The sequence below is a fragment of the Kogia breviceps genome, chromosome 2, assembly GCF_026419965.1.
Source record: "Kogia breviceps isolate mKogBre1 chromosome 2, mKogBre1 haplotype 1, whole genome shotgun sequence".
Taxonomy (NCBI): domain Eukaryota; kingdom Metazoa; phylum Chordata; class Mammalia; order Artiodactyla; family Physeteridae; genus Kogia; species Kogia breviceps.
In genome coordinates, this window is record NC_081311.1 from 1,135,176 (window position 1) to 1,148,653 (window position 13,478).

The window sequence follows — 13,478 nt, forward strand, 5'->3', positions numbered from 1 at the left end:
TGGCGTCTCAGGGCGTCCCGGGCCCGCGTCCCCCTCTCACTGGCCCCGATGCCCGTGCCTCTGCACTGAGGCCACTACCCGGGCCGCGCGGGCCTGGGCCACGCTGGGCCTCTCTGGGAGACTTGCTGCAGCCTCTGGGCCGTCTCCGCCTGGCTCGCCGCGTCTCTTCGGGTCGCCGCTTGGCCGGCTGTGGGGCTCTCCTGCTCGCGGACCCTGGTGTACGCCTCCCCGCGCGTGCAGCTGCGGCGTCTTGTTCTCAAAGGCGTCCTCCAGGCAGCCAAAGACTCTGCCGAGCTTGGCCCGGCCCGGGCCTTCCTGTGCCCCGCATCCCCGGGCACGCGGGCAGGGCCTCTGCTGGCTCCGGCGGCCGCCGTGCTGCCACGGCGGGAGCCGGCGAGGGGCGGCGGTTCCTGGAGCCTCCTGTGGCGGGGCCTGGCGCTCCCCTCCATCCCCCCAGCCCTCCCCCCACCCCGCAGCCCGGCCTGGCGTCCGCTCGAGCTGGCGCTGTCCACGCAGGGAGTGCTGAACGCTCCGGATCTGGGCCGAGGGCGTGCGTTCCATCCCAGCGAAGCTCTGCAGCTCGCCCCCGGGGCAAACCGGGGTTCTGACCTCCCGCTCAACCCGCAGAAGGGCAGGCGCGGACCACGCACGGAAGAAACCACAGTTTTTTGGAACTGCAGCCATATTTCCAGGCCCTGTGGGCGATCTCACGTCGGGGAAGGAGGCTCTGACTCTGAAACACTTGGCGAGTCGGGAGGGCCAGGGCGGGGAGGGGGGGAGGGAATGCGCCCACGGGAGCTGCTCCAGACTGCCCTTAAAAACAAGTTCAGGGCTTCCCTGGTGGTGCAGTGGTTAAGAATCCGCCTGCCGATGCAGGGGACACGGGTTGGAGCAGGGGAAGAGGGAACATGTGGTCTGGGAAGATCCCACATGCCGCGGAGCAGCTAAGCCCAAGCGCTGAGCCTGTGCTCTAGAGCCCGCGAGCCACAACTACTGAAGCCCGTGTGCCTAGAGCCCGTGCTCCACAACGAGACCAGCCACAGCAATGAGAAGCCCGCGCACCGCAACGAAGAGTGGCCCCCGCTCGCCACAGCTAGAGAAAACCCGTGCGCAGCAACGAAGACCGAATGCAGCCAAAAATAAAATTAATTAATTAATTTTTTAAAAAAGTTCAAGGTTTGGGGTGAGACACGGTAGGAGGACTCTCAGCCCACCCAGAGTCATGGCGCGATGCTGTCACTCAGTCGAGCCCCGCAGGGACTGTTTTTTAAGGAAAAGCCACCGCAACCTTTCCGTGCTGTTAGTGCAGCCGGAATTTCAAAGCGTAAGTTGGGACAGTGAGAGCCAGTGCGAGCACACTCCAGTGCCGGCTGTGGCATGAGAACACGTGCAGAGCTAAATCAGCACTTTCCCATCCCCTTGTTCCAGTCCCACCTTGGTTTTCCCCTCCCCCAAAGAGATCAAACAGGCTTTAATCACCTGTGTGGGATCACTGTGACTAAAATGTGTTCTTAAAATTTATTTATTTAATTTATTTATTTTTGGCTGTGTTGGGTCTTCGTTGCTGCGTGTGGGCTTTCTCTAGTTGCGGCGAGGGGGGCTACTCTTCGTTGCGGTGCACGGGCTTCTCCTTGCTGTGGCTTCTCTTGTTTCAGAGCAAGGGCTCTACGCAAGCGGGCTCAGTAGCTGTGGATCGCGGGGCTTAGTTGCTCCGCGGCATGTGGGATCTTCCCGGACCAGGGCACGAACCCGTGTCCCCTGAGTTGGCAGGCGGCTTCTTAACCACTGCGCCACCAGGGAAGCCCTAAAATGTGTTCTTATTCATTCACAGAAATTCTTTCACCATTCTCGGTGGTCTGACTTTTCTTTTCTGGTTCTCATTTGACAAACAGCTACAGGAGCAGTCCTCCCTGACGGCTGACCTCAGCCAGGTGCGCCAGTACCTCTGATTTCAGAGCCTGTCCTCCAGAAGACTCCCCATGACTTAGGATGAGGCTGTATGTGAGGTCCCCGGCACCTCCTCCCTAATGAGTAGAAGGCCCAAGTTCCCTTTCTGGTGTGGAAAGAGGCACTGCCGTTCAGAGAGTGGGCACGGAACACAGAAGTGGCTAACACAGCCGATACGCCCAGACTTTAATGCTTTGTGAGGAGGAGAACTTTAATATTCTAAGACTTAAGACAACCTTTTATTAAAAACTGCACAATAATTTACAAATGAGTAAAAATTCTCCGGTATATATCATAGGAATCACAATATAAAAATATGTGTAAAATTTTGTAGTTGATCGCCATACAAACCTATCTTAGGCCTCTGAATACTGTCGAGCACGGAACAGAGCTATCAGGTGTTTAGAGTGTGGTTATTAAGGAATTGCTTCAGGGAACACACAAATACTGCCTGGCGCATTGCTGTGAGAAAACAAGTCCTCATTCGTTTTTGCATAAATTTACAATAAAGCTTTTAAAAAATATACAGTAAACAAATATATGATTTGATACATAATTTACAGCTTGATTTTCCTGAGCCTAAACGTAAATCCATTGCTGTGTTAAAACGCACAATCCATCTTAAGGTCAACGATGCAGTAATGGTCAGTGTAGGTGAATGTCACAGCGCCTCCAAATGCAAACCCGGCACACCCTCCTTCCTGACTGCCAGAGCTCGTGTTCACAGCCCTGTAAGGCACTCGGGGCGTCCTGAAGGCTACAGGTTCCTCGAGGGCAGAGCCCTTTAAGGAAGAGCCACGGTCCTTCAGCGACTGGAGCTCTAGACCATGGAAGCGAGGTACACACATCCGTGTCAACAAGGAAGCTGAAATTTACATGGATTTGTAGCTTAGACAAATGAAAACATTTGTGTTTTTCTGGGTATTGTGCACACAGTGATTATGGTGATAACTGTTATGCTGTATACATGTCCGCGTCCCGGTTACACAGTAAACACTTCTGTGTTTCAACCTTTCAGGGTCCCTCCTCTTGCTCCATTAAGGAGTGACACATTTGCACACACGCTTCCCCTGTTTGAAGAGCTAGCAGTAAGAGAGCCCAGATACTCGCAGGGAATTCAGTCCAGCCCACTGGTTTTGAAACCAGGTACACTCTAGAATTTAGAAAGTGCGCGTTATTATAAAATACTTGAATTCTTTGGATGCTCACTGGACCAGCAGGAATCAGTGACAAATGCTCATATTTGCCCTCCCCCCCACTCTCTCTTTTCTTTTCTTCTTTATTGTTTTGCAAAAGCCCAATCCTGAAATGCTGGATTTTGTAATCAGATGAAAAGAAGGTGCCTATGATACATGAATAAGAACAATATTTGAAGAGAAGAATTGGCATTGCAACGAAATGTGTGCTTTCCTGAATGTACCAAATGCAATTTGGTACGTGAAGTATTATTTAAAACATTCATTGAGCCATTTTCCCTTTCCAGTGCACATCCTTTTTACGTACGGACAATAACAACTTCATAGGCACTGGTACATATTTACATGCTTCTGTCTCCTGCCGAGTTTGCCTTCTTCTAAAAATTACAAAGCTGTGCTTCAGAGTGTCCGGGGTTGTGGGGTTGCATGTGAAGAACTCCAGACATATGTACGACACGCAAAATCATGATGACCCAAATAAACTCGAGGGGTGTGAATCTGCGTTTCACACGCACATTCTGGGATCTGAGCTGGGCCACCTGCGTGGCTGCTGTCCCCGCGCAGGTACACGTGGGGCGGGCAGGCCCACAGGGAGCGCCTGGCGCTGCGGGGTGCTTCTGCGCGCCCCCATCCTACATCCCACCAGGCTTCAATCTGGGAGCTCATCCATAGCTCCACGGTGGCTTTTGTTAACACGAGACTATTGTCTGCCGTTTGGTTCTGAGCGTATGACGAATGTGCCAAGACGATGCCGTCATCAGACCAAGACTAAAGTGCGCAGGAAGGACTCAGCCAGATTTCGGACTTGAGATACAAACCCTGACTTCAGGCTCAGCTGGAGAAGCAGTGAACTGGCCCCGTGTTTTGTTCAAGTGACTAAGTGACTGTGACTTTAATGCCAATAGAAAGGATGTGTCCTCCTTGGACAAGTGTTGATTAACAATGCATTGCCCAGCGGAAAGCCTGCACCCTCTAGAGAAGAGAGCACGTCTGTCTGATCCTATAAGCTTCCTCCCAGGTCATCCTGGTCTGGCTGCCGCTGTCATCTGCACCGTAGTTGAACGTTTCTTCCGACACAAATATAAAGTGAACCTAACACTTCCAGACAGCATAGGCGTACCTCCCTCCCGCCGCTGGGCAATGCAGTCTGTGTGTCTTTTATACAATGTTGTCCATTACATTCTCATCTGGCTGCACTCTCATTACACAGCAGGTCAACTTCTAGGTGCCTCAAAGAGCCCAGTCCTGGGCATTGTCTTCTGATAGAGCACGTGCGTGTGCACACACACAGGCACACGTACCCCTTGCAAGTTCAGCACTGACAGCACAACCTTAGGCCCCCAAGGGTGCGAGGTCAACAGACGCACCACCTCCAAGCCGTGAGTCGGGCTGTGTCCAAACGCGGGCAGACTCCCCCGGCCGTGGACCACGATGCTCGGCGGGAATGGAAATCACGCTTTAAACAGGCTTCATCGACGTGCTGCTTCTTCTCTGAAAAAGAGTGAAGACAGATGCTTTCTGTTAGTGTGAGACATCTGAGCCACTGGCGGGGACTCCCGGTGGGGAAGGGCTGGAGAAATGACCAGGCGCTGCCTCTGTAGGCGGACATCCGATTATGGTGGCTCCGGCCCAGGCATGGCGCCACACTTGAGCCTCTGTCTGGGAGATGCAAACGGCTCTTCCCAGGAGATGCGAGGCCACAAAGACGAGTCCCTGTGCCCCATGAGACCATGTGCAGAAGTGGCCTCGGGGCTCCCTCCCACATGGGCGAGAGTGCTCACGTTTCTGCCCAATTTTCAATTCTTCTTAGTACTTAGAAAGTGGGTCTCTGTTAGGTACTAATTCTTCCTTTTCACCTTTTACATCTTTAATATTTAGAAGAAGTTAAGAAGGAGCTGCCCAGGTTCTTTCTAACATGGAGGGCGGACCCTAGAGCAGCCGCTGGAGCAGCAGCATCGGTGGGTGAGAGGGGAGAGGGGAGAGGGGAGGGGGGAGGGAGGAGAGGGGAGGGGGGAGGGGGCGGGGGCGGGGCGGGGGCGGGGGCAGGGGGGCGGGGAGGGGGTGGTGGAGCACACCACCTGGGGTCACGGACATTAGAAACTCCGCAGAGTTTTGTTGGTTTTTAACTTTAAAACTAACTTCTCAGCCAGAGGACACTCCACCAAGTAGAATGAACGCTAAACGCATTAGAATCGCACGTGTGATTACTTCACCGAGTATCGCACACATCATGGTTGAAATCTGCTGCGTTAAACTTACATTGTTCCTATGCCTGTAATCTGATGCATCTCTAAAGAGTTTCTAGTCAATTCATCCACTTCTAGTGTGTTAGAAAGGACCCTCTCATTTTGCAGATGGAGAAGCACACGCACACACGCACGCGCACACACGCACGTGCACACACGCACGCACACGCACACACGCACGTGCACACACGCACACACGCACGCACGCACACGCACACACGCATCAAGGCATGCTTCTGCTTCCAGGCTCCAGACCTCCCCAGTCCCTACAGGCCCCTCAGTCCCATGTCCTCCGATATGGTGTCCTCCACCCCTCCCTTTTCGGCCGCTGGCCCAACTTCCTGACCACCCCCCCACCCACCCCCGTCAGTCCAAGATCTCACCACGTTGAAGCCATGCGAGACCCAGGACAGGCGAGTGTGGGGTCATCTGGTGGCTCTGCCCTTGGTCCCCCGGTCCCGGGGGGCTCCTCATTCAAGAGCGCCTCTTTGGGCAGAAGCTGAGCTGCAGTCTGCACAGGGGCCTGCCTGCCAGCTTGGCCCTTGATTGGCATCTGGAAACCTGGCCTTTGAAACTCTCCCGGGGCTTCCCTGGTGGCGCAGTGGTTGAGAGTCCGCCTGCCGATGCAGGGGACACGGGTTCGTGCCCCGGTCCGGGAAGATCCCACGTGCTGCGGAGCGGCTGGGCCCGTGAGCCGTGGCCGCTGAGCCTGTGCGTCCGGAGCCTGTGCTCCGCAACGGGAGAGGCCACAGTGGTGGAAGGCCCGCGTACCACCAAAAAAAAAAAAAAAAAAAAAAAAAAAAGAAACTCTCCCGGAGAGAAGAGGTTGTGCTCGTGGGCTGGCCTAGACTGTTTGTACAAATGATGTGATTTATGGCAAACACCTGCCTCCTTCCGAGGGCAGGCGGCGCCCAAATGAGGGGCCGCAGCAACAACGCTGAGCTCCGAGTCCCCAGGGGACACTCCCGGCTCCCTGGCAGAGGCGGCGCGCGCACACAGCTGCGCTTTCAGGCTGGGGAGGGTGTGCTCTGTGTGGCCTCCACAGGCGCGAGAACGTGTAGGGGATCTGCTCCTGGGTCCCTCCAGCCTCCCCCTGTGTCTTCTGCCCTTACAGAGCCAGCTGCCTACCTCGATGACATCACTGCAATAGATCTGAGCCGCGGCACCATTCTGTACTGAGCCCTGAGAAGCCCGGTGGGCCACTGAGCCTGCGGGTGGTCCTGGGGACCCGGGAGCACCCCACTTCCGCCGTTTTCTGGAACCTCAGGAGGCCGTGAGGCTGCAGAATGGAGAAGCACGTCGGTCCACGTGCCGGGCCGTCATTCATCTGACTGTGTACTAGTGGCCAGGCACGGCCTGAGTGTGTACCGGGGTCCACACGGAGGATTCCACAGCGCGCGAGCCGGGCACGTCCGTGCGTGTGCAGCGCTCCGCGGAGAGGCGGGAGCACAGCGCCGAGGGAGACGAGGACGGACGTTGTGTGGGAGGAGGGCCGGAGGCGTGCAGGGAAGCATGGCACGTGCTGGTGCTCCCAGCCCGGGGCCGAGTCTGGCGGACTCCTGCCTGCTGAGAGGTGATGTCTCCATAACGGCGGGCACCGAGGACCGCGCCCCTACCTTCCTGCTGGAGGGAGAGGTTACGTGATTTTTTATTGGGCTGCGCTGAGGATGGGTGATGAGGTATAAAGGACAGGAGGACGTTGATAACCGACGTCCCTAAGTGGGTTCATTTCATAGTTACCAAAGTGGACAGAGGAGGGACGAGAGGACAGGAGGGCATCTGGCCAGACCACGACCCAGCTGGCAGCAGGGCTATTTTTACGTAGGTGCCCGGCCCAATAGGCACGGAGATGTCAGAACGTCGCTCAGAGCTGCAGAAGCAGAATTCTCATCAGTAACACCCACCGGTAACGGAAGCAAATGCATTCGTACATGTGGATTAGGAAGCAACATCCTGATTTATGCCAAAATAGAGCCCAGGGAACGGGTGCCGCCGCCTGTGTCTGCGCTGGGGAGTCCCGCTGGGACCTCAGCTGTTGGGAAGCATGAAGCCGTGGGCGGGGATGGCCGGCTCCTCCCTGGGGTCAGAACCCGCTACACTGGGCGCCACGGGAAAGCCCGCGGGGCCTCTTGGGGTTTCCGGAAACACACAAGACAAGTGAGCCCCGGTCCGCACACTGAACCCAGAGGTCCAGGCGGGCGAGAGCCCAATTCCACAGGCACTCGGCAGGGGTGGGGTCCCGCAGCCCCGATCTTTGCTCTCTGCCCCCAAACACACCCCTACTCCAGGCCCCAGCCCCTCAGAAGTAACCCACACAAATACATGTCTGATCAGCTTAAGGGACAGCGGAGGGCGGGCTAAAAGCAGGACCTGTCCACGTGAGCACGAGTATTGTGGGAAGTCGTAGACAAACACTTCCAAACCCGACAGGAACAGATGGCGACGACAGACTCATTTGGGGCCAAGGTCCTCCTTCCCCGGAGCTCTGACTCGGGGCAAAAAATATCAAGAAGTAGATGGCTTTGGGGGCTTCCCTGGTGGTCCAGTGGTAGAGAATCCACCTTCCACTGCAGGAGATGCGGGTTCAGTCCCTGGTCGGGGACCTAAGATCCCCCCACACCACGGGATCTAAGTCCGCGCGCCTCACCTAGAGAGCCTGCGTGCCGCAAACTACAGAGCCCGTGTGCTCTGGAGTCCACGCACCACAACTAGAGAAAAGAGCACTGGCGCGCCACAAGGAAAGATCCCGTGAGCCGCAACTAAGACCCGATGCAGCCAAATAAATAAATAGATAGGTAGATAGATAAATAAATAAATAAAATATATTTTTTTAAACTTAAAAAACCAATAGGTGGTCTCGCCCAGACCCAGCGGAGCTTCCTCCTCGCCCCCTCTGCCCCCATCAGCTCTCCACACGGCCTCTCCATCAATCCCACAGACGGTGACAGGACCGCTGTCAGTCCCCCAACCCTGGGCCAGTCACAGGGTCCTTCTCCCAGCGCCCCACAGAGGACAGCCCACTGCGGGAGGTCCGCTCGGCGCCAGGGCGGGTGCTCTGCTCAGGGTCTCCTCCTGGTTTTGACTCCGCAGCCACCTAGTGGACACACAGTAAAGGCAGCAGCCTATTTATGGAGCTGGTCACACACGGGTGTGTTGCCCCAGCGCTCTTGAAAGTTGCGATGGTTCATGTGATGTATCAGCTCCACCCGGCCAGGTTTGCCCAGGCTTCACCAAACATTAGCCTGTGTGCCTGGGGGTGCGGTGGGGGAGTGAGGGTGTTTCTGGATGAGATGAGCATTGAATGGACAGGTGAGTGAAGCTCGCGGCCCTCCCCAGTGCAGGTGGGCCTTGCCAATCAGCTGAAGGCCTGAGGAAGAGGGAAATCCTCTGCCTGACTGCTGAGCGGGGACAGGTCCTCTCCTGCCCTCACACTTGCACTGACACTTGGGCTCTGCTGGGGCTCCAGCTTGACGACCGCAGATCTCGGGGCTTCTCAGCCTCCATAGATGTATGAGCCAATTTGTTACAGAAACTCCCTCTATCTATATGGACAGGCCTACGAGAGAGATATGGACAGATAGACGTGAGCCGGCTTTTACCGGTTCTGCGTCTCTGGGGAACTCAACTCTGCAGACGCATTACCTGGTTAGCCACCCAGCCTCAGGGGGTGACCCCTTTTCAGAGCAGGAGCCCCAGGTGGACACAGGTCAGCGCACCTGTCGTGGCCACGGGGCTAAGAGAGTGCAGAGGGAGGGCCCGAGCCCCGGCCTGCGTGACCCCAGAGCGGCCCCTCCCACCTCGCTGCCGCCGAGTTTCCGAGTGGCAGCCACGGCCCCTCCCACGTCCCACACAGGCAACCCGACACAGACCACGGGCGCCGTGAAACGGGCTCCGAGGCCTGAAACGCCCAGGGTGTGTCCGAGGGTCACTTTGAGGAAATGCAAACTGAGGAGATACACGAGTCGCAGCCAACAAACAGCATGGCGTCCTCACAACCTGAGCCCCGGGGGAGGTGAAAGGCACCTGTGGGGTGCGAGTCGGGTCCCAGGACCCTCAGCACCTCCTGGGCTTGTCAGAGACGTGGACCCCGGGCCACGCCGCCCCACGGAGCCAGGCACTTGGGGGCTGGGCCGTGGTCTCGGTTTAATAAGCCTTCCAGGTGACCCGGGGTAACTCCAGTTTGAAGGCCATTTCCATGAAACTGTATTCCCGAGCCTCCAGAAACCTCTTCCCTTAGCGGCCATTTTACAGAATAACTATATGAGCCTAACGGTCTGTTCGCTGCCTTTTCTGCCCAGTAATTTGGGGATTAGAGGCCTGAGGCCTGCCTCAGCTGGGGTGGTCACGCCAGGGCCACAGGGAGCCCTCCGGGTGCTGCCCGCCTCCTCCACAGCGCCTGGGATGTTCGCTGGTGGGTCCGGCCGGCCTGGACCCCTCCGGGCACACCCACCTCGCTGGGCATCAAGGGGGCCTGCGTGCGCAGGCTCGCACTCTGACTGGCCTGGGACCGGCTTGCGGTGGAGCAGGCCCGGGCTGTGCATCCGAAGACCCGTCCCAGCCCAGCACTAAGGTCACAGTGCCCCGGAGTCGGCAGCAGCCTCCTGACACTCAGGGCCCCTCCCTGCCCAGCTCAGCCGCAGTGGGCACAGGGCGCGAAAGCCCAGGGTGAGCCGGGCGCGCCTCTGTCTGCAGCGAACTCAGTTACAAAATGCACCCGTCTCTCGCTGCAGGCGGCTCCCTGCAAAGCTGTATTTGCTTTGACTCTGTGCATCTTTTTGTTTGTTTGTTTGTTTGTTTTGTGGTACGCGGGCCTCTAACCGCCGTGGTCTCTCCCGTTGCGGAGCACAGGCTCCGGACGCGCAGGCGCAGCGGCCACGGCTCACGGGCCCAGCCGCTCCGCGGCACGTGGGATCCTCCCGGACCTGGGCACGAACCCGCGTCCCCTGCATCGGCAGGCGGACTCGCAACCGCTGCGCCACCCGGGAAGCCCTGTGCATCTTTTCATCTGTGAAATTCTCTGCCGTCCAGCGGGAGGCGGGCTCCTGAGCAACCGCACGAAGCTCCCAAAGACCCCGCCTGAGCCCCTCCCTCCACCCCCGGACGGCACGTCAGATGGAGCCCCCACTCTGGGGATGTAACTCTGAGTTAGTTAGCCATGGCTCTCATGGGAAGTGGGGCCCCGGCCTCCAGGCCCCCCCAAGACCTCGGCTCCCTGGCGTGCCAGGGCAGGTGAAGTGTGGGTGTCACGGAGGGCGTTAGGCGATGGCTCGGCGAGTAGAGGGGCCCAGGCTTCCGTGAATCCCGCCCAAAGCTGCTTGCCAGGAGCCCCGGCAACCTCTGTTCTGTCCCCTCCTCCAGGGAACCAGAGAACCAGCCGAGCTGGCGGGGCAGGGGTCCCCCTGCGGCGGGAGGTACCTGGAGCAGACCCAGCCAAGACCCACCCAGGAGGGGACGGGGGGTGAGCACGGGAGCCGGGGACCGTGGGAGCCAGGGCAGGGGAGCCAGCCTGGAGAGAGGAGGGGTCGGGCTGCCGGGGACAGCGTGACACGGGCACGGGGCCAGGGGACTCGGGCCGCAGACTGGATCCCTGGACCCCCGGCCCGCACTTGCTGTGCCCGGGGGTGCTGTCTGGTCCCAGGTCCACCGTGGCCGCCCCGTGCGGGGGCTCCTGCCCTCCCGCTGCCCGCCCGCCTCTGGCCTCCTTCCCCCCTCGACCGAGCAGCCCACAGGGAGCCCCGTGGCCCCGCACACCAGCGGCCCCCGGCACCTCCCGCAGAGGAGGCAGCCCCCGGCGGCTTCGGGCCGTGCGTGCTGGGCCCGCGGCCCAGAGTGCGGACAGGGTGTGGCGGCCAGGCACCACCACAGGCTGGGCCCCGGCCGGCCAGGTGGCGGGCGCACCGCCGGGCTGTTAGTGGCGCACACGGCGGCGGCCCTGGGGTTCTGGAGGGCGGGGGGGCGCCGAGCGCAGGGTGACAGCCATCGCGCATCAGAGCCCCGGGGCTGGGCTCCCCTGTGCGCGGTTGCTCAGCCCGGTGAGGGGCCCGTCCTCCACTCCCATGGCCTCACACGTCCCTGCCCCTGGGTACCAGGAGGACCATCCGGTGAGGGGGTCGGGGTGGGGTGGGGAGGAAATCCAGCGGGGGCCGGGGGGAAGCGTCTGGTGCCGTGTTCACGGGGCAGGACCGGCCAAGGCAGGCACTGACTGGGCTCCGTATCTTCCAAAACTGTCTGAGCACCCAGGACCCCCCACCTCATCCGCGTTGGCCCAGGTTCCCAGGGCCCGGCCCCCGGGGCACGGCCAGCAAAGCACACAGAAGCCAGCCCAGTCCTTCCCTCCTGGAGACAAGGGCGACTTGCTCTTGTTCACATGCTGTATGCACACCCGTCTCCCTGGCTGGTGCGGGCGCAGAATCCGCTGCCCAGGCTCCCAGGCCTCCACCTGACCACCCGCGCCCACCACACGCGCAGACCCGCACGTGGGCGGGAGCACACCCTTTCTGTCTCCTTTCCGTTGGTTCTTGTTTTGTTTCCTGCCTGGGTTACTAGGAGCTGCTCTCACAGCCCTGCAAGGGGGCGTCCAGCTCTCTTTTCTGGCACCGACTTCTCTAATAACGGCGTTTCTTATTAATGGCCTCGGGTCATGCTAGTGGAAAGACACATCATTGCTTTAACCAAGATGGTGACATTACAGAGCGCTGGACAGCTGGCCGCAGGCCGTGAGCTGTCCCTGGACAGGCACAGACTGGGGGAGGGGAAACCGTCGGCCTCCAGCCAGTTATCCTCCCACTGCTGTCTGAGACCATGTGCAAACCTCTCAGTAACGTTAGAGAACAGCTTTTGCCATAAGGTAAACACAGAATTCTAAACAAAGAGCAAAAAAAACCAACCAAACAAACAATGCTCCAAAGCCAACATGAGCTGGAGGAGTTTGTCAGTATCTCCTGAGGTCGAGTGCTTGTATTTGGATGACCCCTAGGCGGACACCCAGAAGAAACTCCTGCACCAGCACATCCACAGACTTTACGAGAATGTTCGTGAAGCATCGTTCACAACAGCAAAACGCAAACGTCCATTAGAGGTGTGGTGAAGTTCCATGACGGAGCCCCAGACAGGGGTGAGCAGACACACAGGTCACAGGATGGGCGAGTCTGAGCACAGCGGTATAAAGTGCACAGTGCGTGCAAAAGACACGGACAGCATGACCCCTCTCACAAGGGCTTAAAACACAGTAACAGTTGGACCTTTTAGAAACATACGCGTCTGCCGCAGAGCTCTGCACAGGGAGGTTGCCCCGGGGTCCAGAAGGCAGTTACTTCCTGGAGGAGGGGCAGGTGACGGTACGGGGTCGTAGGGTTAGAAGTCAGGGTAGCCAAGAAACAAGATGAACACGTGCGCCGCTCCCAGACCAGTGGCAGGAAGGAGCCAGTGTCAGGACGAAGGCGATTGTGTGCACCCGGAAGCAAAGAGGAAGAAAGCCCCGCGACGAGGGGCTGCAAGGGGCAGCAAGGATGCGAATCACCTCGCACACCAGCAGTGGCCCTTCAGGCAGCAGGGCCACCACGCTCCACGCACTGGCTTGTCACCCGCCATCAGACAAGCACGTGTCTGACCTCAGCCCCGAGCCGCCCTCATCCCGCTTGGGGCTGGAGCCCAGGCTGACGAAGCCGCCCTGACAGGGCCCCTCAGTGCCTGGGTCTGGGGGCCCCACCACCCATCCCCTCCTCCCAAGATGGACAGGCAGCGCTCGTCCCCCACCCCCACCCCCCACCCACCAGCACGAATGGCCTCGAGAGCTGCTGTTCACACTTGGGTGAACCTTCTACGAGGACCCAAAACACCTTACCTTTTATTCCTTTGCTTAAACATAAAACAATATACACAAATTAAAAAGACAATTTCATTGGGTTATGATGGAAAATACTATGGATATTTTTTTAATGAAGGTTCCCCTTCCACGTGTGCATAATGCTCGTTAACTGCGGACGTGCTCCGAACAAGAGCAGCTCATCCCTGAATTTCAAAATGGCAACAGCCGTCATTTCTGGCTGCCCGGCCTCAGCAGAGCGTGAGTAACCTGAGACCAGGCTCA

General features: G+C 58.4%; 1 protein-coding gene across 25 annotated transcripts in view; it reads right to left on the bottom strand.

Moving 5' to 3' along the window:
- Nucleotides 1–2,170: 2,170 nt before the first annotated feature.
- Nucleotides 2,171–13,478, bottom strand: part of JAKMIP3 (Janus kinase and microtubule interacting protein 3) — a 109,650-nt gene continuing 98,342 nt past the window's right edge. For 22 of the 25 annotated variants that reach the window (XM_067023886.1, XM_067024021.1, XM_067024025.1 and 19 more), the window contains one exon: nucleotides 2,171–4,634. The gene's annotated coding sequence lies outside the window, so the exon portion shown is untranslated. Of the gene's footprint in view, nucleotides 4,635–6,517; nucleotides 7,013–13,478 lie in introns of all 25 variants that reach the window. The other 3 variants (XM_067023889.1, XM_067023888.1, XM_067024030.1) reach the window with 3 other exon arrangements.